Genomic DNA, 6,000 nt, shown 5'->3' on the forward strand with positions numbered 1-6,000 from the left:
TTTAAGGAAGCAGAATTCCTGGCTTTTACTCACTTGCATGCCAATGAAGTTGCTAACATCTCTATGCAAAATAGATGTGTAGCGGCAGAACCCTTGGTGAACAGTTTACCTGAGACACCAGATGCTATAGGCTATCTTTGAAACATTATGCTTTTTGTTTCTCAGAACACATTGCTCTTTAGGTTGTATGGGACCCTAAAGACCTGTTTTTAAATCTGCTTCTGTGCATATCTGGGCCATGTACCTGAGACTAGAATCTGGCCTTTTATTTCTGGTCTTTTATTTTATTATTGCAAAGCATGATATTACTGTGTTCTTTTAGACTTGTTTGTATCAGTTCTATTGTTCAACCTGATTGTGACACAGAAGAGCTATCCTGAGCTGCTAGAGATTTGTGATATCATGAAACTAGCATCCTTTATTTGATCAGTGAGACAGTATTTTAGTTTTTTACTGTGGAACTCAATCAGAGGCAAGTAACAACTGTTATATTTCTGTTGTACTTATTTATTTATTAGGTGTGGGGTATGTGGGTGGGTGTGGGCTTTGTGGGGGGCCTGAATGGGAGCCACCACATGCCTGCCATCCCCACCATGGCACACAGCCCCTGGCACTGGCAGCAGCAGCCGACTGGGCCATGCCTACTGCATCACAGCCCCCTGTACATAGTGAATAGGCTGGGTCTGACCCGGCCTGGCCCAGCTTGCCCTGCTACTGTGCTTTTGGACGGGACTGGGATCGCTCCTACCACCACCGACGCTAGTGGGACAGGCCAGGCTGGGTTGGGCTGAGCCCATTCTCTATGTACTGACCATGGTTCAGGCTATGCCATGCCACCATGGGGCTATGTTGCAGTGGGCATGGCCCAGCTGGCTGCTGCTGCCAGTGCTGGGGGCTGTGCACCACTGGTGGGGTGGGTGAGCAGCCATGTAGCAGCCCCTGCCAAACCCCACCAGAAACCCCGCCCATCTACCCACAACACCCTAGAAACTGCACAGTCCTGCCACCTCCACACTTACCAGGGACAGCTCCTGGGTCCAGGACATACTGCAGCCTTGCCCCACTCCTGTTTGCCCCAGCATGCTGAGGCAGTGAGCTAGGGTTGCAGGGGCACTACAGAGACACTCTGTCCAGATGCCAGAGCATCTCTCTGGAGGACTCAGCCTCCAGTTACCTCAGGACACACTGCAGGACCATGCCCTGCACTGGGTCCGACCATGGTGCCAATTTCCCAGCCAGCGGATCATGGTGGACCCAAGGCCACAATTGGCCAGTTTCGCCAAGAGGTGATCATGGAATGTTGCCTTATGTTAACCTATCAAAAATGGTTGCATTGATAATTTTTTCCATAATCTTCCTAGGAATTGAGACCCTTTTCCAATCTTCAGGTCCTTCGCCTGAGCACCATGAGTTCTTGAATATCTTTTCCAGTGGTTGTATTATGATATCTGCCAGTTCCTTTAGCACTCTTGGGTGAAATTTATCTGGACCAGCTGATTTGTGGGAGTCCAGCCTCTCAAGATGTGTCTCACAAGATCCACACCAATGGTGGGCATATATTCAGTCTCTCCCTGGTTATCTCACATCATGTTAGGCAGGGTGGTTTCTTTGAGCTGGTGAAAAACTGACAAAAAATTATCATTAAGCAGATTGGCTTTTTCCTGGGTGTTAGTAGTCAGCTGCCCCAGGTGGTTTAGCAGGGGTCCAATGTTGCTCTTGTTTTTCTTTCGACTCCCCACATATCTGAAGAAGGACTTTTTATTGTCCTTGATTTGTGTAGCCAGTTGGAGTTCAGTTACAGCCTTGGCTTTCCTAATTCACTCTCTGCAGATGTGGACCAGTGTAGAATACTTCTCCTTGGCAGTGTTTCCTGTGTTTCATCCTTTATAAGCCTTTCTTGTTAGATGTAGGAGGTCCATGAGTTTCCTGTTGAACCAAGGGGGTTGTTGAGCCCTTTTACCACCTTTCCAAAGGAGATGATCTAATCAGTGACCTAAGAATTGAAGGGAAGCTGGGTGACAAGGACCATGAGTTGATCACTTTCACTATCCATTGGAAAGATGGCAAGTCAGCCAGGAATGCAGTAGTCCTCAACTTTAGGAAAGCTGACTTTCATAAGCTCACAAGGCTTGTTCTTGAGGCCCTGAGAGGCCATGATTTGACAGGGAGGGGAGTTCATGACAAGTTGTTGCTCCTTAAGAAAGTGATCCAAGAAGCACCAGGGGAGTTCATCCCAACCCATAGGACCATTGCTTCTCTTTTCGAAGAGCAGATTGTGGTCATAGAAGCTGAAGCCTGGCACTAGCACAGCAGTCTTCTGTTTACTGCATTGATTTGTCTCTCCCGCCTCAGCCCATGACCCACAACTGGAAGGATTGAGGAAAAAAACACCTGTTCCCCCAACTCCCTGAGCAGGAGTATGCCCTGCGCTGCTTTTTTCCAGTATTTTTTTTCTGTACTGGGATTTCCTGGTATCACATTAAAGCTCCCACTGCAAATATGCAGTATGAAGAACATTCTTTTGTTCTTAGTGTGCCTCTTGCAGTGTCTGAAACTCCTTTGAAGTGCTGCAACATGTATATGCACGGTTGCCTGGACGCATCCCTAGGTTATATTTGCTACTCGCTTGCTGATTGAGCTCAATATGTCCCTTCACCTTTGTTTTCTTCTCAACCCTTTCCGTTTCTTGCCTGTTTAGATTTTAAATTCCAATTATTACCTCTTTTTTATGGGAGCCTGTACGATGCCCTCATCTTGACTTGCTGCCGTTATATGCAACATTATAAGCATTATATTTTTTCTTGTACCTGTCCTGCCAGAAACTACAGGTGAAGTCAACTCTATTTTCAGTGGAGTCCACTTAGCACCACCTTTTGGTAGAACACATTTGCAAGGGGAAGAAATTATTTGAAACCTTGCCATAGAGGGATGGATACATTTTTCAAGCAGTTCATACAAGGATATAGATATATGACAATTACTCAGCTGTGCATTTTCCATTTGAGTCAATGTGAATTATATATCTGTATTATTATATGAATTGCCTGAGAAATGAATTCATCTTAATATGTCAAAGTTCCAAATAATTCCCCCCTCCTCCTTTCCCAACTACAGAAAGTTCTGTAGCTGGCTTTTGAAATACACATATAATGGTATATAGTTTCATATGACAGCATTATAACTCATTTAGAGCCAGATGCTGCCACCTTTATTCACACTGCCTTAGTTATTGCCTCACAATTGAAATAATTCCATTGAAATTACTACCATTATAAATGTCTAGATACCAATATCCCTTAGAGTAAGGTATGTTCCTTACTCTGAAGAGCAAAAAAAAAAAAAAAAAAAGACTGCAGGTTTATATGGGGAACAATATCCAGGGTTTTTATACAAAGATAAAAAAATAGCTTTAGAATGACCCTCAGGCTTCAAGTAATAAATTAGCTTTTCCCTTACAAATGTTTCTTTCAAATTCCAAACAGCTAAAGACAACTTCATTACTGCCTACAGCAAGGTTTGTGGCACTTTTCTCTAAAGCAGCTAATTTTAATGGAGAACTGGATTAGCTGGACCACTGCTCCAATTAACTAGGGCAGTACTTTTGCTCCCAGTTAAAAAAATCTTGAATGCTATATTCTGTGACATGGATCAAATAGTATCACTTCTGGCCCCTGATTGAAAGATCAGTTAGTTAAATGAGAGGCTAAGGTTTTTTTTTTTTTTGGGGGGGGGGGCAATAATCTTTTAGGCTAAGTACAGACAGCCAAAAACCCTGAGGCTGAATTAATTCAGTCTTTGCAGGTTAGTATAAGCTGCAAAGATTAAACCAATAAACAGACACTCACTTTTGATTCAGGAAATTCAGTACTCAGTTGGAGTACTGCATCCAGTTCTGGGTGCCGCACTTCAGGAGGGATGTGGACAACATGGAGAGGATCCAGAGGAGGGCCACCCGCATGATCAGGGGACAGCAGGGCAGGCCCTACAAGGAGACGCTAAGGGACCTGAACCTGTTCAGCCTCCACAAGAGAAGGCTGAGGGGGAATCTAGTGGCCTGTTACAAACTAGTCAGTGGGGACCAGTGGCCATTGGGGGAATCTGGTTGGATCTGGAACCAACTTCCAAAGGAAGTGGTGCTTGCTCCTACCCTGGGGGTCTTTAAGAGGAGGCTAGATGAACACCTTGCTGGGGTCGTTTGACCCCAGTACTCTTTCCTGCCATGGCAGGGGGTCGGACTTGATGTTCTGCTCAGGTCCCTTCTGACCCTACCAACTATGAAACTATGAAATGCAACCACATGCCTGCAGTAGTTCAAGCCAGAAGCCAGGGGATGCTAGAGCTTGGCTTTCTGGCATGGGGTTTGCCTGGGGTGGGGTAGTGAGCCAGCCTTCAGTGTTCTAACTAGGGAGCAGAGGGGTGGGACCAGCCCTGCTCTCTGGAGCAGGCAGCCCAGTCCAGCCCAGGATGGATGATGTCAGAAAAATTATTTAAGGTTCAGGCCACCTGGGCTGGGGTCTCTCTTACTTCTGGGGATGATGAAACCTGAAATCTGAATTGGGAGCCAGAAAACTGCTCCCCATGGGGGGTGAGGAGGGGGGAACCCCCCCCCCTTCACTAGAGAAGCAAGCTGAAGCTATGTGAAGGGAAAGCTTCAGGTACAGAGAGAGAAAGTCTGTCTCAATGTTTGAGACCCCTGTTCTCTCCCTCTTCTTTTCTGGGTTTTGAATGGGATGATGCTGTGAAGGAGTATCAATCCCTATAACAAACTAGCCAAGGTTGCAGCCTGGCAGTTTTGCTGGCGTGCTCTGGGCCAGAGCTATGTGCCTGGCATATTTTAGTTGCTGTTGCAACTTCTTTTGGGCTCAGCATAGCTGTGTCACTGAATCCCAGCTGCATGCCTTGCTGGCAGTTTTGGCTACACAGGCCTTAAGTGGGGTGATATAATGAATGTATTAATCCCTAGTGCAGACTGACCAGGAAGGGGGTCCTGTCAGGTACTAGTCCCCTGTATTGGGAATTATAGTGTCTCAGCACTGTGGTATAGCTGAGACTGAATGTCCAGGCTATAGCCATAGGCCTGGGTCCTTTTTACTGTTTCACAGCTATTGCATTTTGCTTTGGCTGTTTGGCTGAACCTCAGCCATATGTTTGACTGGCAGATTTGGGCCAAGGTGAAGACTGGCATGGTTGGACCAGGGTGAGACCTTCTTGTTGATTATCCAGGCCTCAGTACAGTATAGACCTGGCTGGTTTTTTGCTACCCAGTCGACACAGTAAAATAGGCCCGGGCCTCCCTTTTGTTCCTTTCGTAGTTTATGCCCCAAGCAATCAGTGTGTTTGGGTGCTAGTTGTAGTTCGGACCCAAGCCAAGATAGGCTTGGTTCCTTTCTGTTGTCTCATACACGTCAGGTCCCAGCATAACAGTGTAGCTGAGATTGTGTGTGGATGAAATGGGGGCCCTAAATTGAAGCGGTGAGTTTTAAAAAACACTGCTTCAATTTAGGGCTGATTAAACCACTGTGTTGTGCACACTTCCTGATGGGGAGGGGAGGGCGAGCTGCCAATGGGTGGAGCAGTTCCTGGGCTGTGGGAGGGAGCTGGGGCTTCCCTCCACGGCAGTGGCGCCCCCCGCCCCAGTCAGCACCCACCCGTAGGCACCACAGCTGTGGAGGGAAGTGTTGGGCCCCTACACAGCTCAGGCAGGCAGGCTCGGGGGGAGGAAGATCAGGCTTGCTGCTTTTTTGGGGAGGAGCTTGCTTTCCCTGGCTGCTGCCAGGCTGCCTGCAGGGCTTCCTGCAGAGCCCTTGAGCTGCACAGAGCCCAGTGCTTCACTCCACAGCTGTAGGGACAGCAAAGTAAAACTCCTTGAAGGAGTTTTAGTTTGCTGCACCCCAAGTCATTTAAGGCACATTACACCACCAAATTTCCTACAGCAGTTGGAATTAATGCACAATATGCCACCAAGGCGTGCAAACACCAAAACCATTAAAACAGTGCAAA

This window comes from Crocodylus siamensis, chromosome 1 (assembly GCF_052110815.1).
Source record: "Crocodylus siamensis isolate JL-2025a chromosome 1, ASM5211081v1, whole genome shotgun sequence".
Lineage (NCBI taxonomy): Eukaryota > Metazoa > Chordata > Crocodylia > Crocodylidae > Crocodylus > Crocodylus siamensis.